A 25395-nucleotide genomic window follows, 5' to 3' on the forward strand; every position below is an offset into this window, starting at 1 on the left:
AGCCTTTCTGATTTCATGCCATTATCTGTTGCTTTGGATTGACTTTACTCACTTGCACCAACAAGATGGCGGAAGAGAAAGTGCTATCTCTGAGGGATCTGGGATTCAAGTCAAGACGCACAGGTGCATCGATCCACAAGAGACACAGGTAAATCTAACTGAGCTCAGTCCACAGCACACAGCTGGGCTCACACTGTACACCTCAGGAGAGAGCAGAAGCAGAAAAAAAGGAGCTGAACTGTTTTCTGCATAATACACTACCAGTAGCAAAACATTAATTGGGACACAATTCGCAGGCTTCTGAACTCCGAGCATTTTCTATCAGACAAACGCGCTTTAAACAAAACATGATGCTCATTAACGTGTGCCTATTTTTCATGACCTCACTGGCATGGGTAATAGAAAACCAAGAAGTTATCTCTAACTGAGTTGGAATGTTTATTCTGGCTGCAGAGCTGTTCCCCTAAAGGTATCCGCCAGGAAACCAGACCCTGGTTCCCCAATTTCCTACTTTGTGGTTTCTGCCCTGTAGGGCTTAACAGTGCAGGAGAAGTCCTTCTCAGAGAAAAGCAGCAGAGGAGACAAGTAGGGCTTTTCAAGCAGATTTCTAAAACTAGATAATAAAACCGAAAGGATGAAAACAGAAATTATGGTCTCTAATGACTCAAAGCATAACAATCTACAGTTATCAGCTCTCCACCCAGAATTCGAAATCCCAGTTAGGAGCTATCTCCCAACACTGATACCAAATCAGGGCAGCTATAAAGTCCAGGAATATTTTCACTTTTCTTCTTCTTTCCTCAGTGTATGACAGGAGACTTGCTTGGCTTTGCAATCCTGGGTTTTCATTTTTGTGGGTGAACCTTCTTAGATCATACACTTGTTAAGTGCTAATTAAGAATGGAAATGAATGCAAGGATCCAGCTAACCTAAATGAAAAAATGACAGTCAGATGAGGAACACCCTGCAGGTGAGCTCATAAAATGCCCTGTGGGGGCGTCTGAGTGGCGGCAGTTGGTTAAGCATCACACTCTTGATTTCTGCTCAGGTTATGATCCCAAATTCCTGATTGAGCCCTGAGGCAGCTCCATGCTCAGCGAGGAGTCTGCTTAAGATTCTCTCTCCTTCTCCTTCTGCCCCTCCTCCCTCTTTGTAAAACAAAACAAAACAAACAAAACCACAATGGGAAAAAGTTGTAAAGGAACTTCAGATGCTGATCCACTCTAGAATTATCTTCTCTAATAAAGGGATGTGCCTATGTATTACTGGGTTATTTCTGGAATATAAGCCTTTGAGGTTGTCACCCCTGAAAGCATGGGGATCTCTAGTGCACGAGATGTTGGTGAACAGTTGCAGGAAAGCTACACAAATGACTGGACATACAGGCGGTTTGAACATCAAGTTCAATGTACTGGTCAGTCTGACCTCAAACAGGTCACCAAATTGGACCCTCTGATTCCAGATATCTAGAGAGCGAATAATCAACCCTTCTTTTCTCTTATTTGCTGAGGACTGAAACCACTGCGAGTATTTCAAGCTTTGATGGGATCTTAGCGATTATGTAATTGAAGCGTTGTCTTCCTTCCGGAGGACAAAGTGGAAAATTCCTAGGAACGTCTATCTCTCTCCAGTTCCTAGATTCCCATTTTCCTCCACCTTCCCCAACACAAAACAGTTAGATGTGACACTGGACTGGGAAAGGGGCACAGAGGGTACCTTGGCTAATATTTGAAACATATTTTACCCTAAGAAATAGGACCACACATCTGGTACATTATAAATATGTGCCTTAATAACTTCCAGATTAGTTCTAATTCTTTTCCATATAAAAATGATTTGTTAAAAATCTTTAAAAATCATAAATGTCAGGGCACCTAGATGGCTCAGTCAGTTAAGCATCTGCCTTTACCTCAAGTCATGATCTCAGGGACCTGGGATCGAATCCCCCATCAGGCTCCCTGCTCAGCGGGGATGTTGCTTCTACGTTTCAGGCATAGAAAAATCCAGATATCAGAACTCTTAAAAACAACGTGGTTTTAGGTCTACTTTTCTAAGATTGAAACTTCCTCTGAACTAAAGCATACTTTAATTTTATGCTTTCCAAAATATATCACACTTACTAAAACAGAATATGCCTACGCAAATTTAACCTTCTTCCTGATGATGTGATCACCATGATTTTCTCAAGTGCCTGCTAAGGTATTGAGAAAAGCTAACACAGCTAGCACATTAAAAGTGACTTGATATTCTGTGGATTTGGTGTCAGTGGGGGTTAAATCATATCCCAAGAGTGTCTAGAACATTCCCCACTGTGAAATGTAAAACATATGCTGTAAGTGTTATCTGACCACCACACAATAACAGGCTTGTGATTGTCTTTTTTGCTTTATCCTTAGGTTTTTAAAACTCTTTTATTACGCAAAATTTCAAATACAGAAAAAGCAGAAATAAGGGTATACGGAGCCCTCATTCTCCCTTGGCCACCTTTGACAATAATCAACATATTGCCAATCTTGTTTCACTTCTATCTCCCCACTCCCACCCCTTGTTGGTTACTTAGTCCTTTTTACAGCTTTACTGGGGTATGATTTAAAAGCATACAATAGAAGTGCACATAATTGTAATTGTACAATGCCATGATTTTGGTAAATTTAGAACGTTGTGCAACCATCACCACGGGCCAGTTTTAGAATATTTCATCATCCCTGAAGTGCCTCCTTGCAGTTAATTTCCATTCTCATCTCAGCTCCAGGCAACCAGTAATCTACGTCTTGCTGTTATACATTTGCCTTTTCTGGACACTGCTTTAATTAAAGGGAACCATACAATACGCAGTCTCATGTCTGGTTTCTTCCACTTAGCGTAGGGTTTTTGACGGTTACCCACGCTATAGATGATAAAGCACTTTCTTCTTTTTTCTTGCTGAATAGTATTCCTTGCATAAATGCCTAACATTTTATTATCCATTTACCAATAGGTGGCTCTTTAGGCTGCTTCTGGTCTGGGGCTTTTATTCAGAATATGTCTATGCATATTTGCATGGAAGAATTGGTGTGGACATACGTTTTCAGGTCTCTTACGTAGACAGGATCCACTGGGGTCTTTAGTGCCTTGCTTACCCAGGAGAATCACAACGCATCACAGCTTGGATCTTAAACATTATATGTTCCAACCTCTTAAAAATTTTACTTGTCAGAGAGAGAGCGAGTGTGCACATGCGAGTAGGAGGATGGGCAGAAGGAGAGAGAAGCAGGCTTCCCACCAAGCAAGGAGCAGGATATAGGACTCCATCCCAGAACACTGGGATCATGACCTGAGCTGCTTAAATGACTGAGCCAGTCAAGTGCTCCTGCTCCAACTTTTTTTTTTTTTTTTTTTTTTTACAAGTAAGGAAAGGGAAATCCAAAAATAGTGATTTGATTACATTCACAGATCACTGGTGACAGAGACAGGATTCAAACCCAGAACTTCCCAATCTTTCTTTTTTCTTCTTTTTTCATCAGTTCCATTGTTCATCCTGGAAATAGCCCTCTTGCCCACTCTGGACTGGTTGCTTTGTTCCAGATCTGCCCTGGAGGGACTTCCCTGCTTCATTCTCCCGCGAATCCTCCTCACTCCCTGACAACTCTGACACCCCCCTCTCCCACCCTGAGGCCCTTGGCCTTGCCTCTGTGGAACCTGGGAACCCCCATTTCTGGGCCTTCCTGGGACTCAGCCAGCACATGGGTTGCTTCCTGCCGGCTCCCCTCCCCTTCCCACAGACATTGTCTGATTGACCCCTTTCTGCAAACTCATTTGCTGCTACCTCTGTCTGCTTTCTCTCTTCAAGTCCTGGGTGGTTCAAGGTTACAGAGGTCTGCTACGTTTTGACAACAGAGTCTGCATTCCTGCATTTTTGCTTGTTGGGTTGTTTGATGGAGATTTTCAAGAGAACACTGTCTTGGCTAGCTTGAAACCAGACCTCTCCCACTTTCACGGGACTAGGGTACAATCCTGACTTGCTCAATGAAAATACATGGACAATAATCATTTCATTCAAACTGAGGAAGGGGGGAGGGAGACAAAACCCAGCCCCAAATTCTGAACGAGAGCTTTATTCCCTAAACATCTCCCATGTGTATGAATGGGCCTACCCTTCACTATTGAAAGAGGCAAGCCACCCGTCTTTCACTCTGTGGCTGGTTACTACTTCCCTTGCCTCAGTGAGGCAAACTAAGAACTCTCTTTGAAGCTGAAAATACAGCATGGGTTTTTAAAAATAAAACTATTATTCCAAGTTTCCTCTATTTTGGCAAACGCCAAGCACACAGCCCTAGTTCGGCAGACTTTTTTTCCAGCTTACATAAATCAAATCCACCACAAACAGCTTGCTCTTTAGAAAAAGGTTTCACTGTAAATTATGCACCACAGGCTGGAAGCAGGGGTTGTAGGCACATGTGGTAATCGCTTGTTATTATCCAATCGGTGAGCAAATATTTATTGGGTACCCAGTGCACTAGGCACAGAAGGGGAAAGAGAAATGGATAAAGATATGGCCCTTATGGCCCTTGTAATCTACTTGTGATAAGACAGAAATATGAAAACCTAACAGTCCCAGGCAGGACGGGATCAAGGGGCACAGGCGGAGAAGTGCTACAGAATTTTCGAAATTAGAGGGGTGCCAAGCTGGATGGTACAGAGGGGCCAAAGGAAGGAAGGGCATGGGAAAACTAAAGTCCGTACACGTATTAAAGCCCCAATAGACAGATGATTAGGTCACTCACCTGCTCAAAAACTTCCTATTATCAAACTTTGTTTGATAATCAAAGTCCAAACTCCCTGGCCTGGCCTTCAAAACCTCACAGCTCCTGGACTTTGCCAGGCTTTGCTCTGGCAAATGCTCCTTGAACACATGGATGCCCATCTCTTCCCGATCCTCTTTGCTTTTGATGCCCCAGCCTTCTCGACACTCTCTTCCAGGACCTCAGCTGCTGAAAATCCCCCACCCCATTTCATAGCCCAACTCTTCCTGGAGGTGCCCCAACACCGACTTATCATTACTACACAAGATCTCTACCTCTTGGGAAAGACAGTCCCCGAGACAGCCTGCACTGCTTCCCATTCGGTGGCATCCCCGCCCTGCTGTAGCCTCCACCCAGGACAGAAGATGAGAATTGTGGAACCATAAGATACTGTGTGGCTGCCCACATCTGATGGTCAAGACTTGACGGTCAAGACTTGACTGTAAAAGACGTGACAGACTTCCACTTTGAAGTGCGGAAAGCCATTTACTGTGTTCTGAGGATGCCACGTGGAGGAGGCCTCAGGTTCAAAGCCAGCGCAGACTTGTAGCTGTGCAAGCCAACCACCTTGAAATTAGATACTTAGGAGAAAACGTGCACACATGCACAAACAGAAAAAAGAAAAAGAAAAGGACAAATCTTCAGATGTCTACAAATGTGGCCAACTTGCTAATTCACGAGAGAAACCAAGTCTGAATTGCGCACCTAAGTTGCTCCCAGATTCCAGGCACTTATGTAATAACAGATGCTTATTGTTGTTTTTAGCTGCTAAGCTTTAGGGCAATTTGTTACACAGCAGCAGATAACTGATAGACCGCTTTGATGTGGTCTCTATCACATTCCAATAATTTGTATCCTAACATTTTTCTAAGAACTAGATGAATGTTTCCCAGAGGGCAGGGACCTCCTTTGTTGTTGTTCAATTCTCTGCTAGCTTTAGTAAATCGCCCAGTCAACATTAGTTGATTGACTGAATGATAAGAACAGAAACAGAAAACAAACCCCTTGGTGAAGCTGTGCCTCGGGCTGACTTCAGAGCAGCTTTGGATAGTCTGGGGTAGTTTTGTAAAAATTTTTAAAATTTATTTTCTTTCTTTCTTTCTTTCTTTTTCTCTCTTTCTTTCTTCCTTTCCTTCCTTCCTTCAAGGATGTGGTCATACGGAAGGAGTAACAGTTGTAGTCTGGACTCTGATCCCAGCCCTAGATTTTAAGAAAGGCTGCCAGGAGCACAGAGCAACCTCCCCTCACTTCTTCCCCAGGACTTGCCTCCTATCCAGATACCCCTAACTTATCTCAGGGCAGGAGCAGCTTTGCAGTGTCACAGGTGATAAATGGGACGGATTCAGAGAACGTAATGAGGGGAGGAGGCCGGCAAGAATAAACAGCAACCAGGTTAAAAGGTTTGCTGTCATCGGTATCCAAACAGCCCTAACCTGGCAGAACTCCCCCCATCGCAGGCACCCTGGGCCCAGTCCCAGGAACTGAAGCCACTTCATAGACTTCTAATCGAGAAGATTTCTTCTGAAACCTCCAATATTTTAAAGAAGATTCCAGCCCAGTGCAGGTCCTCTCCTGAATTCAGGAGTAAGTTAGGATCTAACAGAGTCCTTCTCCTAAGGACCGTCCCCTTGGGACTCAGTGTAGCTGGTCTGGGTGGCTAGCAAGACGGAATGCCTCTCTTTACGCCATAATTTAAAACAGAAAAAAAACAAAAAACAAAACAGGAACAATCTTTGGAGGGTCCTTTTATAGACAAAGCCATGGGAGCCACACCAAGATGCAGTCACCCCTCTGGGAAACACAAAGAAATCTGACCATCATCTCTGTGCTAAATTATAAGAGATGACTTGCAATAAGTACAGATAAACAAGATTATTATAAAGTATGCCATCTCTGATGGGTAAGCTGACCAGGCAGGCAAATTTACCTTGATGGTCCTTTGTACTATGACTACAACTGATAATAGAAATAGCAAAAATAATTAAGAACTTCCACAGAGAAAAACGACATCATCATGTTAGGAGACCGTTGGTTACCATTGTAAAAAGAAGTCAAGGTGGCTTTAAATCAACAAAGGGAGTACAAATCTAGTTGAGTTAGCCTAAGGCCAGAGCAAGATTAGTTCCAATAAGGAATCTATAGTGCTTGTTAGGATTCTGTGTAGTTAATTTTAAAATCCCCACTCTCTCTTTGGAGATTATATGCACAGACCTCAAAGAGATTCTGGTAGTTAGCCCTAATGATTTCCTTATGTACAACACACCTCATTGCTTACAGGCACCAGCCAGATTAGTTTCTTCTGAAAAAGGAGGCTAGAGATCGATTCTTCTATGTAAAATTATTCTGTCCTATTAGTGCTGGAGCCCTGAAATTCATTAGCAAACAACTTGGGGCTGATAAGAGAAGGCTGCCTTCCAGCTGTTCCCAACAGGCCTTTGTAAATATTAAAAAGGCACTGCTTGGGAAAAAACTCCGTCTAATCTCTTAAAGATGTGTATTTGCTGAAGAAAACGTTTTTTAAAGCGGCTCATGATCTTAATCTCATTTACTGGGCTGCGAGAACTTCAATCAAATCATGGGTTCCTATTTGTGCTCTAGTACATGTCAGCAATACCAGAATGAGATCTCATCTTTTAAAGAAATATACAAGGCTGACATTCCCCCCCGCCGGCTACAGCTCTGTTCTACAGGCATGGAATTCCTTGCTGGAAAAAGGCAACAATGAAGTGAACTCCAACGGTTTCATGGAGAACCAGAATCAAATATCCATGAAGACATGGGAAAATGTGTAGGAAATATGTTAAGAGAAAATAAGAATATTAAACTGTGTGTATGCCCTATGGTCTCCGCTCTAATATAGATTATAATATAGATCCATGTAATTGTGGGTAAGAATGGAAAGAAACGGGAAAATGAAGCAGCTGTTTCCTCCCATATATCTACAACCTTACTGCATAGTTGCTGTCTAAATTTCTTTTACCTCTGCTGGGAGCTGTCTTAATAGTGGGTGAGGTTTGTTTGCTTTTTTAAAATTACCAGGATAAGATCTCACCTCACCAGACGAGAACTTATGAGCCAGTTACTCACATAAAGGGTGGCAATAGCCAGGACCACCTAGATAAATGTCTGCCTGTCTCTTCCTGAACATTCTTCAGGAACGGCAGCTCTACAACTTCCAAGTTTAATCCTTGCCAGGTGAAAGAAATTCTGTCCACCCTGCTAATAATAGTACATTTCAAGGAAATGTCATCTTTTTTTTTTTTTTTTAAGCTTCGAACTAAAATAATCCCTTAAATGAAAGTGAAATAATACTTGGGCAAATCATAAAAATGAAGTCACTCATTAACACACGCTTACTGGAGAATGTGGGAACAAAGGGGAGGTCTAGAGATGAACAAGACTTAGTCACTGTGTTCAGGAAGGCTATCTAGCAACACTTAGACGGCTGTAAACTAAGGAAGATGTCATCGGTGATATAATCATTATAAAGACAGGGAGACCAGAATGAGCTATTCTGAAGAGGAAGAGAAGACATCTGGCCTTTGTTTTGTTTTGTTTTGTTTTGTTTTTCCTGGTAAAGAAGAGAACCAGGAAAGGTGGTGTGGAGGCCCCATCTGAACTGAATTCCAAAGGATAGTCTAATTCTGTCCAGGAAGGAGAAGTGTGGGACCTTGAAGACTAGGGAGACACAGCTGGCAAAGACAACAGCAGGGAGGAATGGGGTGTGTTCTGGGACAAAGCAGCTCAGGAATGGGGACCAATGGAAACATGCAGAGGAGAAATGGGGGTCAGACCCCACCTTGAACGTTGGGGAAAGGGTGAGGCAAGTTAGCAAATATTGTCCTTTGGGGCATGGGCCAGGAGCCTTCCATTTCACGCTGTATTTACTCCTGACAATGAGTTTTTTACAAGAAGATTTTTTTTTAAAGATTTTATGTATTTATCTGAGACAGAGAGCACAAGCAGGGGAAGGGCAAAGGGAGAGGGAGAAGCAGAGTGGGGAGCAGATGTGGGGCTCTACAAGGGACTCAATCCCAGGACTTGGGATCATGACCTGAGCCGAAGGCAGACCAGACGCTTAACTGACTGAGCCACCCAGGCTCCCACAAGTAGGAAGTTTCTACGCTGAAGCTCCAAGAAGTCATATGTAGTCTCTGAACAGCAAGTCATTCCCCTATATCCCCGAGAAAGCACTGTGCCTGGTCCTTGACAAACACTCCCCTGGGCAAGGAAGACAGACAGACCATAAGCCTATGATCTGGGGCTCCATCCTATACTCTCCTGGACTGGTTTCTGTTGGACACTGAGAGCCACCAACAATCCTGTGTTACAAGGATAATGCAATCACTGGGGAGCTGGGTGGGGAGGAGTAGAGTAAGGAAAGGCTGGGGAGGTGGCGTGGGGTTGGGGTGAGAGGGGAGAGAAGGTTCCTGATGTTCAGAGCCTCAAGTGTTTACAAACAACATCTTGCTTTTTGCTCAGCAGGCTCTGTTTAGACAGATTTTTCTCAAGACATATTAGAATGCCTCAAAAACCCAACTGAAATCTAAATTCTCTCCTCCACCAAAAGTTTTCTACTATGAAATATAAGCACTGTGAAAGGTATCAAATGAAAAAGTTAAACTCCTTCCCAATCTGTCAACCCACAGCTCCCCTCTTCAGAGCATACTGTTCATTCCTGTAAAAAAAAAAATGCTTATGCACTCATAAACATATAATGTGCTTTTTAAAAACATAATAAGATCATTATTTTGCTTTTTTATTTAATCTCTCTTGGAGATCTCCTCTTATCAGTACACAGAGACCAGCCTTGTTATAAAAGTGCGTTTAATGTTTCAACTCAAGGAAGTACGGTAATATATATTAGCCATTGATGCATACTTCAGTTGTTTAGAGATTCCCTTCCCCCCTTTTTTAAAAATCGGCACTGTAATGAACTCTTTTTGTCCTAGAGTGAATTCACTCACGGTTAGCTGTATCAGCATCTTGGATAGATACAGATGGGCTCTCTCCCGTAAGACATAATTCAGCCCATTTCCTCATATGTTAATGCAGTTAACAATTGCTTGTCTTAGCAAGGAAGGGGAACATAAAGATAATCTAAAAATAAACTCACTCGCAAGAGCATCTCAGGACGTTCTGCCGCCTTGGAGCCTCCTGGAAAGGCTCGGGACCAGATCTACTTTCCAGAGCCTGAGGCCCCTCGTGCAGAATTCTTCATTCCACACTAGGGCAGGACAGCATTTCTTCCAGAGGGTCCCAGGGCTCTCCCCTTCTTGCTCTCCCAGGGGCTTTAGCCTCCCTGGATGACAGGCTTCAAATGACAATGAAAAGTGCAGGTAATAACAACCAGAATCATAGAATTTCTGAGCTGGGGTGCTGGGGTGGGGGCAGTGAATCTGCATGCTTTATTGCTTCAAAAAGATGATGGAAGCAAACTTTGTCTACACTATTCCCCTGGGTAGAAAGAATAATGCTTAAAAAGAAAAAAAAAAAAAAAGAGGTGAGGAAACTATAGGGGAAGGGCAAAAGAGGTGAAGGGCACTCAGAGGTACAAAAACTTGTAGTTACAAAGTAAATAACCCATGAGGATGACCAGTACAGCAGACGGAATATAGTCAATAAAACTGTAATAATTTTGTATGGTGACAGATGGCGATGCCACTTATCTTGGTGAGCATTCTATAATGTATATATTTGTCAAATCATTATGTTGTACACCTAAAACTAACATAATATAATATGCCAACTTTCCTTCAATTAAAAATTTTTTAAAAATGCAGGCTTGCTGATCATGCAAGGCCCAGCTTCAGGAGTACCTCTAAATTATCATATTTGTGGATGGTTTCTCCTGCATTGTGCAGTGCACAACCTAAGTGGCCATTCATGGTCATCCTGAGGAGAGGAATAAAAGAACAATTTGGGAACATACATATATAAAGAGATGGCACACATAGTAAGAAATCCAACAACCTTATTTTTAAATCATTTTGACTTCCTTCTCCACTGAATTCACTACTAGAATGTCTAACAAGTTTCAGAATTTATACCTCTGGGTTTCACCTCAGTCTCCAGTCCCCTGTTGAGGTGTTAACAAGCAAGTGTTGGTAACAATGCTGACTTGTAACACTGGAGACAGACAGCTCTCAACAACTGATTTGCAAACCTGGGGTGACGCAAGGCTATGAGACTCTAAAGCTGTATTTGTATTACTCCCCTTCCACTGATGCTACAGAGTCTAAATCAGGGATCTCGAATAGCTCTAAGAAAAGTCTGTTCAAGATCTAAATGTCACAGAGGAGCCAGCTCCATCTTCCAAATCCTTGGAGCCCCGCTTAGTCACTTAACGACAAGCACCTGCAAACCAGCTAGGTAAAAATCTGTGTTTTTGCGAAAGGAAGTACAGCGATGTGGTTAAGAACCAACAGATTTAAATATCAACTTTGCTTTTGACTTGGGTAACGACTCTGACTCTTGCGGTCTCAATTTCCTCGTTTTTAAAATGGGTACGACAATGACAGAACCCTGGACTTGGCAAGGTACCTGAAAGTTTAGCATAAAATTCCCAGCATACAGTAAGCGCTCAGGAAATCCGGAGCCTCTACCACCCTAGTTGGTTCACACCCGGGCTAATCAGAGGCAAAAGGCAAAAAAACACTGTCATCTAGGAGCAGGAAAAATAAGGAAAAGTCTTCAGTATGATTTCTGTTGAATTAATAAAAGCAGACTGGAAAATGCTTACATTTTCACACAAGCCCATAGTCATCCATGGAAACTCCTAGGAGGAAAGAGTCATTCCCAGGACCGTTTGCTAGATCTGGGGAAAACCTCATGAGGACAGGCCAGCCACAGGAGTGCAGAGTCTGAGCACAGTTCCTCTCCTCAGGACCGCTGACCAAGAACAGAAAGGAGGGCAACCAGAGTAATTTCTCATGTCATAGGCAGTTTTTCCATACCACTGACTCACTGGTGCCAGTGAGATTTCTCTGATGTGCTCTAGGCAATGGGGTTCCCGTCTTTCTGCATAACTGAGATCACCTCAGTGTTCACATCCATTGGAGAAGAGACACTATTCCATTACTTCTGGAATCTTCTTCTTCTTCTTTTTTTTTTCCTAAGATTTTATTTGTTTATTTGAGAAAGAAAGCATTCACACAAGCAGGGGGAGAGCAGACAAAGGGAGAGCGAGAGGAGAAGAGGGAGAAGCAGGCTCTCGGCTGAGCAAGGAGTCTAATGTAGAACCCAGGACCCTGGCTGGGATCATGATCTGAGCCGAAGGCAGATGCTTCACTGACTGAGCCACCCGGGTGCCCCTTGCTGAAATCTTCTTATTGTTGCTTTTGTAGCGTGAATATTTGCAAAAGCTATGTATTACAACCTTTTTTTTTTTTTTTTCCTGTTAATTGCGTGGCACTGAGTTGATCAAGAGGAAGGGGGAAATAAATTCTTCCAGGCCCACAGGCCAGGGCCTAACGAAAAGAGCCAGGGTAAGGATGTTGCTGAACTAGCACAGGCCAGGCATAAAAGTGGATGGTCCATGGGTCATACCCAATGGCAAATGTTCTGAGAAGTATGAGATAGCTGAAGTCTGAGGTTCTCAATGCAACTGTCTACAGGAGGCAGGCAGATGAATGAAATGTGTGGCTGCCCAGGCTAATTCAGCAGCAAACAGCAGAGGCTTTGGCCAAACTGGCATCCATGCCCCAGTCACTGGCATTTAATTTTTACCAACTAAACACAGGGTGGTATTGAACCAAATGAATGGGGCATCACATGCAGGCCAAGGGGATCCATTTTGCCATCCTGCTGTGGGTTTCAGCAGCCAAGAATTGAAGAGCAGAAAGGTCAACCAAGAAAGGAAAGGACAGGTGGCAGCTTCATTCCCCTGAGAGGCTAAGGTCTGGGCCCACACTGCCAGGGGCCTGGGCCTTAAAACCCACAAGAAGAGGTCAAGCTACGGTCAACCGGGACTGCAAACAGGAATGGAGCCACAGTGGCATTCCGGTGGGGCTGGACCCTCTGGGAGCCAGGGGTTCCCAGGGTGCTGGTAACGTGAGAACATGGCCTGAAAACCTGACTCTAGGACAACCCAGGGCCCCAGGGGCGCTGCAGCCATACACCTGCTGCTGGGGGCGGAGCCTGCCTCAGTGCACAAGGCCTGCTCTGGGGCCAAGACGCACCTGATTGGAGGAAACAGCCAAAGGGGCGGGGCAGTCCTTGACAGGCTAAAATGGAAAGGAGAAAACCCACATCCTTCCCCAACGATTTCATAAACAAGTATATATTTAGCGCTAACTCTGTGCACTTTACAAAGTAGAGCTGAGGTTACAAAGATAAGAACTATCCTTACTCAGAGTAAGTGGCTTATTTTGAGTTAACAGGAGAGCGCAATTACTTGGCACCAGGGTGGGCCAAATCATTAACCTGGATTCGGTAGCATTTAGCTCACTAATCAATGTATTGGAAGAGTAGGTAGATAATAAATGGAAGGGAACAGGCATACAGTAGAGGCTCTCAGAAGTGCTGAAAGAGTCGTAGGTCATATAGAAGAAAAAAAATCAAATTATCATCACCAGAATTTTGACAACAATACTTGATCAGAAGAAAATGGGGTTACGTATTTAAGATTCTCAAGAAAAGAAAATGTGGGACAAGGACATTAATACAAAGGTCGCTATCAAAAAATTAGGGGATGGGGAACCTGGCTGGCTCAGTCACTGGAGTGTGCAACCCAGTCTCAAGTTGTGAGGTCTAGACCCACGTTGGGTGTAGAAATTATTTAAAAATAAAATCTTTTAAAAAGAAAGAAATTGGGGCACCTGGGTGGCTCAGTGGGTTAAGCTTCTGCCTTCGGCTCAGGTCATGATCTCAGGGTCCTGGGATGGAGCCCCGCATCGGGATCTCTGCTCAGTGGGGAGCCGGCTTCCTCCTCCTCCTCTCTCTCTCTCTTTCTCTCTCTCTCTCTCTCTCGCCTGCCTCGCTGCCTACTTGTGATCTCTCTGTGTGTCAAATAAGTAAATAAAATCTTAAAAAAAAAAGTTAAAATTTCAGTGGATTGCAACCCATCAAATATATGTAATTCCATGATTATAACAATAAAAAAAAAAATCCATACCTAACTGGTCACCTTTTGAAAACCACAAGAAACCAATTCTTGAAAAGTGGGTAAATCAAAGGAAAGAACCAAATATTCACTCCGGTTTTTTTATGTGAACTGTACCACTCAGTAACCAAATAATAGTCTGAAGGGGCGTCTATCTTAATAAGATGATTACAGCTAAGAAATGAAATGAAAATGGTGCAATTAGAATATCCCAGTCTGTAATCCCCAATGAACTAATAGATCCAGACAGCAAGGATCAACAGCTGCAAAAAGCAAAAAAGAGTGGAAGAAGCGGACACTTACACTTCCGTGAAAGAATCCAATGGCACCTGTCACCTTGCTAAAGCGATCAGACCTGAGTCTGATTAAGCCTCTGGACCCAGATGCAGGAAACACACAGCAAAGATGCAAGTTGAACTTCACCATGAGCACACATCTTGTTATCAACTCTCTGGGAAACTACAGAGTAAAATAGCCCAAATCCTTCAACAACAACAAAAAAAACCCAATATACACATACAGACACACAAATATATATATATGCACACAAATATATACATATGTACATATATATATATATATATATATATATATACACACTTTTTGAATATGGGGAGGATATTAAGGGAATCTGTAGACTCAAAGAGATCTAAAAGACACATCAAGTTTTTTAAAAATGAGCAAGACTGGGGCACCTGGGTGGCTCAGTTGGTTGAGCAACTGCCTTTGGCTCAGGACATGACCCCGGACTTCTAGGATCGAGCCCCGCATCAGGCTCCCAGATCCTTGGGGAGTCAGCTTCTCCCTCTGATCTTCTCCTCTCTCATGCTCTCTCTCACTCATTCTCTCTCAAATAAATAAATAAGATCTTTTAAAAAAAAATGAGCAAGACTTAACTATCATGACTCTCATGGTCATCTGGGTGATAAAACATAAAGAGATGCAAGGAAGTGATTACTATAAAAGTCAGGCTGGCATTTGCTTTTGGAGGGACAAAGGAGAATATGACTGGGGCTTGGTATGTGAAGGCACTTTGTGGAGTAGCTGGCCAAATGCTGTTTCTTGCCTGGAGGGACGGTTATATGAGTGTTTGTCTTACAGTAAGTCACTAAAGTGTATATTTGCTTTGTGTGGGTTTTGGTATTTGTATTTCATTTTATAATAAAAAAAAGGTTTATTTTAAAAAAAAAAAAAGCATTAAGAAAATCTAGGCGTGTTAACAGAGAAAGAGCTAACTGCTGGAGGGGATCACAAGGTATAGAGAGGAAAGGGTCCTAGCAGCAGATCAGCCGGGAGCAGGTGTTAGATGAGGTTTTTTGTTTCAATGAACTTGTGTTTAAGGTAAAAGACTGTATCTATAATGTTCTGATTAAAATTCGCCTTATAACACTTCCAAGAATTCCCTAAAGCTTACAGCAAATGGTGTGCTCCAAAATATTCCAAAGGCAATCTCAGGGCAAAAATGTCCTCTCGGGGACCTACCAGAACTGCCAAAAGCTGTTAGATACTGGGTTCTTACAGACGTGAGAGTCTTTGCTTGATTCAAAAGTCCTAGCATTCAGCCTACTCGCTTTGAGTTCCCAGAATTAGCCAAGGAAGGGACACCATTTACTCTCTTCTTTACTCGACCCTCCCAACCCCCCATGTAAGCTATTAGCAACAGGAGATTAAGAGAGCAAGTGAACAGAACTTTTCCCCCAAACTTTAGCAATCCTCAAGTCTAACCGAACTGTCATACCCAGGGTGCTGTTACAGCTTTAGCAACGTGAGTTCAGGAACAAAGTGAAGAAATGCAGCCTCCCGGGGTCAGCCCCCATTCTGAGCTGTGGGGACAGGACGTTGGGTCTGGGAGCAGAAGGCAAGCTTCCTGGCATCAAAGCCATGGGATAAGACATACAACTAGCCCAACATCTGTGTGGCCAACCCCAAACACCCAGGTCTTCCCTGGGGCAGGGGGCAGTCTCCACACGGTGACTGCCAGGAAGCTGTCCCCACTCTTAGACAACATGCCTCAAACAAAGACTGTAAACTGGAGGGCACATTTGCCACCACTCAGTTGGGCACTGGGCAGCACGAGCTAATGACGAAAGATACATTTCTCTAGGATATGTCTGAAAACTGTCCACCTTTTTTCCTTTACAAAACAGGACATCAGAGTTATCCTTTCAACTTGAGAAGCTCAGTTCCATGGGTTTTGAATGTCTACCTTCCTAACTTTGAAAGGTGAACTATATCTGAAATAATCCTAGGACTTTTGTCCATGAAGCTGACAGTGGCTGGCTGGAAAGGAAACAGCCTTGGAGAATCCACAGGCAATGAGGGAGTTTGTAGCAGGTTTATGGAGGGGTAATGTGCTGTAGCCGCTCAGTGCATACATAAGCGGGACAAGTGAACTTCTACAGTACGAAGCCCAGTGTGGCCAGGCACCTGTGGGCTTACTTAACCTCCCCAAACCTCAGTTCCTTATCTGTAAACATGGATTAACACTCAGCCCCTTCTCCTGATCTGCTCTAAGTACTCCATAAATGTGTGTCATTATTGCCATTATGGTTGTGAACCTTTCCAGAAACGTGAAGAACTCTCTATTTGGTGGATACCTTCGAGGTTTGAATGTACGATGCTGTCTCTAAAGTAAATTGTGCTATTTTTCTAAATCCATGACCCTTCCCATTAAAAAAGGGTGAGCATTTAAAGCCTGAGCATTAAAAAGTCACTACTAGGAATAATGAAGCCTATGTGGTTTTCAACACCTCCTCCATCTTCTGTTTTTCTCCCCACTCCTCATCATGGTGGTTAGCTTTAATTCCAGTAAAACCTGGTTTTATCATTCTCAGGAATAGTGAGGGCCTTAGCTACACAGCTTCTAGAATGTGAGAGTCTGGGTCCAGGGAGCGTGCTGCCTGCCCACTTGTCATGCCCTCTCCCTTCTTCCTATTGGCACAGCCAACCTCCCACAGTGGCATTTTCCCCTAATGACTGCCACTTACTTTCACAGTTTCCCTTGTAGCCTACACTTCACTCACTTCTGCCCCACAAAGCCTGAGGAGACTTCAGGAAAGATTCTATCCTTGGACAGAAAGACATGGACACTGCAGAAGAATAGATTCATCATTGCCCTCCACCCTCCATACACACACACACACACACACACACACACACACACACACACACTTTGTGCCTTTGGATGGGGTTGGGAACAATGTGCAATATCCGGTGCTGAGGACACCCTTTTCTGCCCCTGAGGCAGCAAGTCTGTTGAAAGAAAGGTAACATGCTAACAACGGAAGAGTGGAAGGATGGGAAGAACTTGGTCCCTGGTGATAACTGTTTAAGCCATTGGTTCGACCTTGGATTGGACCAACCACAGACTGCCCCTCACTCAAGATAACTTAATGACTTTACTGTTCAAACCTGTTTGTTGGGTGTTCTCTTAACCTGCCACCTACAGTATCCTGATTGTTACGGCCTGCATTGTGCCCCCCTCCCAAATTCGAATGTTGAAACCTGAGCATCCAGTACCTCAAAACAGAACTGCATTTGGAGTTAGGATCTTTAAAGACATGATTCACCTAAAATGAGGCCGTTAGGGAAAGCCCTAAGACAAAATGACTGGTGTCCTTATAAGAAGAAAATTGGACACACAGACATGAAGGGCACACACACAGAAGAAGTTGAGAGCATTTGTTCCCTGCAGGTCTGAGCCACAGGAAATTATAAAGGAAGCTCTTCAGGCTGAGAGACAAGAAAATACCCAGATGGAAATGGGCCTATGCTAAAGAATCAAGACCCCAAATATTGTGAATAAGTAGATAAGTAGAAAAAAACCCACCTTTTTCTCATGTTTTAATTTTTTCAAAATAGTTATTTAAGGACGAATGGATAAGGAAGATGTGGTCCATATATACTATGGAGTATAATGCCTCCATCAGAAAGGATGAATACCCAACTTTTGTATCAAACTGGAAGAGATTATGCTGAGTGAAATAAGTCAAGCAGAGAGGGTCAATTATCATATGGTTTCACTTATTTGTGCAGCATAACAAATAACATGGAGGACATATGGAGATGGAGAGGAGAAGGGAGTGGAGGGAAATTGGAAGGGGAGGTGAACCATGAGAGACTATGGACTCTGAAAAACAATCTGAGGGTTTTGAAGGGGCGGGGGATGGGAGGTTGGGGGAGCCAGGTGGTGGGTATTAAGGAGGGCACATATTGCATGGAACACTGGGTGTGGTGCAAAAACAATGAATTCTGTTACGCTGAAAAGAAATTTAAAAAATTTTTAAAAATAGTTGTTTAAAGTGCAAAATAGTAACTGCCAATTCAGAGCACTCTACATAGTAGATGTAAACTGTACAACGCTAACCTAAAGACTACCATTTGTAATACCCTTTCATTGTTAGAGAGAGAATTCTGCCCCCTAACATATTCATATTTGGAAGCCCCAACCTCCAATATGACCTTATTCAGAGATAGGCCCTTTAGAGAGATAATTATGGTAAAATGAGATCACAAGGGTGGGACCCTAATCTGACAGGGCCTTGTCCTTATATAAAGAGAGGGAAACACTAGGGATGCCCTCACAGAGAAAAGACGAGGGGAGGAAATTATGGAAGGTAGCCCTTTGCAAGCCACAGAGAGAAGCCTCAAGGGAAACCAAACTTGCTGACACCTTGAGCCTGGCCTTCCAGCCTCCAGAGCTGAGAGAAATATAGATCTGCTGTCAAAGCCGTCCAGTCTGAGCTTCACCAATATGCTGATATACCACACTACTTATTATCAGGGCTGTATAAACCGTAAGGGCAACCATAAAAGGCAACAGAACTTACAACAGATGGATGGAAGGTAAATTTGGGGTAGATGTGCCTGGAGGGAGCTCAGAGTCAGGTATGCCCCTGCCATCCATCTCCACAAGCCACTTCCCAAACTCTTACAACTGACCCCTTTCCCAAACTACGAGGCTCAAAGCACCCCCGTCCCCCTCAGCGTACTGCAGGATGGCTGCCTAGAGAGAGGGGCGCAAGCATGACTCAGAGGAGTCCCTTTATATCCTTGTTGATACCTGGTAGAATATTTAAATCTCAAGGAAAGACAGAGCCTCCTACTAAAATGGCTATTATATATCATCAGAGGCAGACTTCTAATATACCCCATGGCTCTTACCAGAGTGATAAAGAGAGAAGTGACCAGAATTTAGAAATAGGGAAGAAAGTCTTAAGCACTGGCCCAACTCAAAATGCAAAAAAAAAAAAAAAAGAAGGAAAAAGAAAAAGAATTTGAAAAAAGAAGAGGGAGAAGGAGGAGAGGAAGTGGAGAAAGTTACAGCAAGGTGGCTTCAAGGAAAGAAACTGTGTTCTCCATCTTGCCATTGCCCACCAATTTGAAATGAGAGGAGCACCCCAAGAAGAGGACAGCCCCAGAGGGGTCGGGACCTCAGGACAGGGAGGGGACCTAGGGCAGCCCTCACTCAGTGCTATTCAGTGACCAAGTCTTAGGCCTTGTGCTCCTCCCATTGTCTGCCACCCTTGAAAAAGGGGCGCCCATCCCATATGAAGCCATAGGAGATGGCCTCCAAGCAGCCAGCACCAGCCAATGATGTCAGCAGAGCTGGTGATTGGTAATCTAGATTTTTAACTAACGAACCCTGAGCTGATTTCCTGGGGTCCCTGCTTCACGGCTCTCAATTCCTGGACCTACTTGTGGGACACCATGCTAGGTGTTGATGGTTATTTTTTTGTTTCTGACCTCACCGTTGGTCAACATTCCTCCACCTGGTGAGGACCTACTAGAAAAATCACTTTGTTGTTTCTTAGAATGGGTGAACAGGTGTTCGTTTTGAGCCAGTTCATTTTAATCTTCTTTAAACTTTTAAAACCACTCTGAACTTTCAAGAAATCTGTACTTTCCACTGCCAAAACCACCTTGGGCCCCCACTAAAACAAACAAAAAATAACCCTACAGATCATCTGTTGCCTGAATAGTCTTCTTATAGAACAAGACATTAAAACTGGTCTCCCAGGCTAGGGTTTTAGAATTTGCTAGGCAGTAGTCAAGGTTTGAGGGGAGGGGTTCAGAAATACAGAGTCCCAGGCCCACTCTGGTAGTGGAGACCAGAAACCTGCATCTTTGGTATCAAGGGTCCCAGGGGATACTGACTTGCTGTTAGGTGGGGAGTTGTGGCCCCTGATGGGCCCTGCACTACAGCAGCACGCTGGAAAAGTTCACAGCTTCATTTGGTCTATCACTTTTGTGGCTGCCCAGATACTCACGCATTCAAACCATCCCACTTGGGGCACAAAGGCCAGGGACCCCCCAGAGGCCCTGTCTCCTCAGAAGGCTCCCCATTGACACACAGTGTCTAACCCTGGCAAGTCACAGCAGCCTGAGCTTTCCAGGTCAGAGAAGCCAAGGAGCAAAATAGCCTGGTGAGTGCCACACAGAGGGGAGGTCTGAGCCCGCTCACCTGTCTCAGGTACACTCTGTGAGTTCCCGGGAGCCTATCCCGTCACCTAGGCAACAAGGGATTCCAGCACTAAAATTAGGAATGCTCTGTCCTTAGGAAGTGATAACATAGATTCAAACACCAGCCTTTCCCAGAAAACTACCTCATCTTTTTAAAGAGAGAAGAGGGGCGCCTGGGTGGCTCAGTCAGTTAAGCGTCTGCCTTTGGCTCAGGTCATAAGCCTGAGCCTGGGATTGAGCCCCTCATCAGGCTCTCTGCTCAGCAGGGACTCTGCCTACCCCCCCACAAGCGTGCTCTCTCTCTCTCTCTCAAATAAATAAAATCTAAAAAAAAAAAAAAAAAGAAAGAAGAAGAAGAAGAAAGAAGAGAGAAGAAAGACTGGTGGAATCAGTCCGAGACTTACTCCTTAAAGGTTTGGATCATCAAAGATGGTTCTGAACTCCTCAATCTGTTGCCAACATGGTGTCTGCCGATTTTCTCAGAAGACTGACATCTCTGCAGAATTCCTTAGTCACATGTGTGTGTGTGTGTGTGTGTGAGAGAGAGAGAGAGAGAGAGAGAGCGCACGCCTGGACATAGTCAGCTCAAGCTCTTGAACTAGGGAAGGATGAAGACAGTTGGGTGTTCACAAACACACACTACAACCTCTGCCTCCTTCATTTTGGTATTTTTGTTGACAGTGATATTGTAAAAAACTTCTTAGTGCTCAGGAGTGGAGAAGGTTGGCTCATTTCAAATATACATGAGGGTATTTCATGCCCTAAAGAGAAAGAGAGAGAGAGAAGTGTGCCCAGCAGACCCTAACCCAGTGGACAACCAAGACGAGGCATTCCCGCCCTTTGGAAATCTCGCAGCTTCCCCCCAAAGGCCAGGTCCCCTTGTGACACTGAGGACAGCTGAGACATACCTGCCTGTCTGTCTTGGATAATTGGGTTTCATCCAATACTTGATTTAAACAAAGGCCCCAAGAGGTCAACCCACTGCTCACATCTTAACTGCAACAGGTTTTTCTTAAAAAGCTTTCCTCTTGGGGCACCTTTGTGGCTCCCTCAGTTGAGCATCCGACTCTTGATTTCAGCTCAGGTGATGATGTCAGTGTTGTGAGATCGAGCCCCTCTGCCCCCCAACCCAGGTTGCGTGCGTAGAGCCTGTGCAAGATTCTCTCCCTCCCTCTCCCTCTTGCCCCGTAATCTTTCTCTCTAGGAAGGAAGGAAGGGAGGGAGGATGAGGAAAAGAAGGAGGTAGGGAAGGAAGGAAGAAAGAAACGCTTCCCTCACACACAGGGAGGCTCCCAGGATGCTGGCTTGCCTCATGCTTAGATACATAAAACCCAGATACCCTGTTCTGGCTCATTTCTCTTTAGAAGCAGCAGCAGCAACAGCAAGATTTCCCTCCATTATCACATGACGCTGCAGCTGGGAATCATTGAAATTGGGCTATATTCACCCCCTTCTCTGGGCTCCTCTGGCATCATGGCAAAAAGAAAGTTCATGCTAAAAACACATGTGGTACAAGTTATGGCTCTTCCTCTCCCCTCCACTCTGACCCAGTACAAACACCATCCTCTCAAAGTGAGCCCAACCTGGCCAATCCGGAGAAGCCCATCCTTTGCCGGGCGGCTTCCACACATGGACACCAGGAGAGGGACGTTCTGCTTTAATCCACATCACAAAACCCAGGACGTAACTACTACCCCAGTTTTGAGGTAGAGAAACGGGCTCAGAGAGCTTGAGTGGACTCTCCAAAGTCACACAGCCGGGGTGGCTGGGACCGGAAGAGGTGAATCCTGCAGAGTCATGTGAACCAACCACATGGTGACTAACCTAGAAGTCATCCTTATTCCCAGTGTTTACGGAAACTACAAGTGGAATTTTGGATTTAATTCCATTCTCTATTATTAAAGAAACAAACCGCGATTTGTTTATAAGTCAGCATGGGGTGCTTAAGCAGAGGCCCATTCCTGTGATCCCTCATCCATTTTTTTTTTCTTTTTGTGTGAGGCAGATCACTGTATGCCTGCCCCCGCCCCTCGTTACCTCAAGAGAAACATCCCCGAGTTGTTCTATCAACTCTCTCGTTCTAGATAACAGAGCAGACCCTAGAAAAACAAACTTGTAGCTGCCCACCCAGCTTTGCCGCTGGTTCCGAACCTCCACTACCTGGGTCCTGAACCATGAATCCTTGCCTCTAGAGAAAATGCAACAACTCTCTAAAAGGAGGGAAACAAAGTGAAGATCCAGGGAAACAAAGTTCTCTGGAATCAGGCTGATGGCAGTTACAGCCCAGGCCATTTGAAAGGGACATCAGAAGAAAAGTGCTTATTTCTGTTTCTTACCTTTTGAAATAAAAGTATTTTGAAAATGGTTCTTCTATCCTAGGGAAGTGCCTTTACTTCCCTTGGTGAAACTGAAGAATTCTAAACCTACTTTTGCCACTGTCAACCTACCTGCTGGGGCCCGTTCTTACCGACATTTCCCCTGCAAGTTGCCAGCCCTCCTGTGAATAGGAGAGGGCTGTGCACACAGCAAGAGCTCTATCAGTGTCCCTTGTGTGAACCAATGGTAACAAGCTGAAAGAGGGGATACACCCCCAGATTTGTATAACAACAGAAGTTAAGGTCTTAAACCCATAGGACAGATGGTTTCTCACATTCCTGAATGCCTCTTGTTTCTAGAATTATCTACCCTCCACCTATAGCTCATTTCCTCTTCTTACTCCAAAATGTCGAATGCAAACCGGTGTCCACTGGATGCTATTTTATCTCATTTATGTTTTGCAACAAGGTTCACTGAAAAACTTTTTTTTTTTTTACCCTCAAAGAAGCACCAACTTTTAGCTGTTGGTAAGCACCACTCACGGAGAAGAGTCTAAAAACTTCAGTCAATTCAGACTCCAGGGCCAGAGTCATCAAAACCAGGGACAGAAGAGCTGAAAGGGAAACTGTTACCCCAGGGAAACATAAAGGCTGGGGTTTTAAAAGCTCCTTTTTAATGTTTGTTGAGTTCTTACTGTGTGCATTTGGTATTAGACGCAGGATGTGGGCAGCGTGAGGAAGGGCGAGGCGAAAAAAGTTGATCTAGCCCCACACACAGTGCCTTCCATCAACTTCTGTCTCAGACCTGAGCTGACTGAGAATGCCAAACAGGGGGTCAAGGGTCCACTCTCTCTCTCTTTTTTTTTTTTTAACCTAGGTTGACCCCTATGCACGGGCCCAGGGCCCAAGTCAGTGGTCCTGGGACTGGGGTTGCACTAATGCTGGCTTTTGTCTCTGTGAGAAAATAGGTGGCCCTCACTTGTTCTCACTGATCCTCCCCTGCCTCCCAAAGGTTCCCCCACGTTCCATCCCTTCAATGTGAGCAAACCTGGAAGGGGTGGGGAACAGATTCTTCTGAGAGGTGTGTCAGCAAAGCTTAACTCTTGACAGACCACACATGAAATCTTCAAGAAGCAAATGTCTTCATTCCAAAAGGCGGTTCCAAGCAGAAGAGGAATAAGTGGACCCATAAACTTCGAGATCTCCCTAGTGCCCAAAAGCAAAGAGCAACTATCTGAAATTCCCACAAGCAGAAACCATCTAGAAATTGACCCCTCCTCCCATATGGCATTTCCTAACGAGTGCTGTTTGGATGCAATCATTTCTCTCCACACACCCTTTCCTCCAGTTTCAACAGAATGAAGAACTGCAGAGAACAGGCCTCAGAAAACACTCTTCTGGTGGGGGGGGGGCATGCTCACCCTAAAGCTTCTTGGCCATTCTGTCAGGATCCCTGAAGGGTCTGCACTCACAAGACCATGCTACCAAGATGAACACTGTAACTGGCAACAGAGACAGAAATGGAAAACTAAGGGGCAATGAAGATGAGATTTTCCAGCTCAAGCTACCCCATATCATTGAATTTAAGCAAAGGACACCAAATGGCACAAGAGATTAAAATCTCCCTTAAAGAATAACATTTCAGGGGCGCCTGGGTGGCTCAGTGGGTTAAGCCACTGCCTTCGGCTCAGGTCATGATCTCAGGGTCCTGGGATCGAGCCCCGCATCGGGCTCTCTGCTCAGCAGGGAGCCTGCTTCCTCCTCTCTCTCTGTCTGCCTCTCTGCCTGCTTGTGATCTCTCTGTCAAATAAATAAAAAATCTTTAAAAAAAAAAAAAAAGAACAACATTTCAGGGTCCACTCGTCAGAACAACTATGCTTTTGGGGGCCGCTTCTCAGATGCAATGATTTCCCAATGATTCTTAAATTATCCGATAATCTAGATGAATATAGTAGCTTATAAGGCCTACATCTGTTCATGCAAAAATGGTGAATATGAAACAGTCAACATCTAAAGCATTCGCATTTTGCAGGGAGGTAGGTGGTATCCACTTCCAGAAACTATTTACTCAAATAACAGGTAGAAACTCAAAAGGTGGGCCAGGGGTGGGGGAGGCATGTACTGTGTACCAAGGGGAACAGCCATCCAAAAAACCCTACAAAAAAGCTAATTGTGTTACCAGCTAGAAAATTAGCAATAACTTGCTGACTTAACTCCCCATGTCAGATCTAATTAGAAGGTGGCAATAAATGTTTCCAGGTGTTTAATTAAGTGTGATAATTATTTCTTTCCTTTAAGAGAGATGGAGTCATATGTTTACATTTCACAGCATAATGTTTCCTTAGTTAAAACACCGTGGAAACACTTTTGTGTAACACAGGATTGAAACCAGGATAAAAATATCTGCTGTGATAAGCAGCACTTAAAGTGATTTATCAGCACTTGCTCTCGCATGCCAGCGTACAATGGCAACGTAAAGCTGCTCTGTTCTGGTGATTTTCTTTAGCCACACAGCTTTCTGCCGCCCACCCCCCACCACCCGTACACCTCAACGAAAGATTTCTATTCGACATGTCATTTAATTACCAGCATGTCTTAAATGAATTGTCAAGGAAGTGGGGGCATTTTATGGGGCTCTCTCCTTTCATAGTAAGAACACAGCAAGAATACAATGAGATACAGAAGAATTCAGAGAATTCAGAGATACAGAAGAATTCAGAAGAATTCGGCAACC

At 44.2% G+C, this 25395-nt stretch overlaps 1 protein-coding gene across 2 annotated transcripts in view; it reads right to left on the bottom strand.

The window, feature by feature from the left end:
• TNFAIP8 (TNF alpha induced protein 8) overlaps nucleotides 1-25395 on the bottom strand; it is a 112767-nt gene that overhangs the window by 86042 nt on the left and 1330 nt on the right. Inside the window, exon 2 of one of the 2 annotated variants that reach the window (XM_045069349.1) lies at nucleotides 24083-24163. The exons of the other annotated variant lie outside the window; for it this stretch is intronic. The gene's annotated coding sequence lies outside the window, so the exon portion shown is untranslated. The remainder of the gene's footprint in view (nucleotides 1-24082; nucleotides 24164-25395) is intronic. 2 annotated transcript variants of the gene reach the window in all.

Source organism: Mustela putorius, unplaced genomic scaffold (genome assembly GCF_011764305.1).
Source record: "Mustela putorius furo isolate JIRA1106 unplaced genomic scaffold, ASM1176430v1.1 tig00003923_pilon_pilon_pilon, whole genome shotgun sequence".
NCBI classification, from domain to species: Eukaryota; Metazoa; Chordata; class Mammalia; order Carnivora; family Mustelidae; genus Mustela; species Mustela putorius.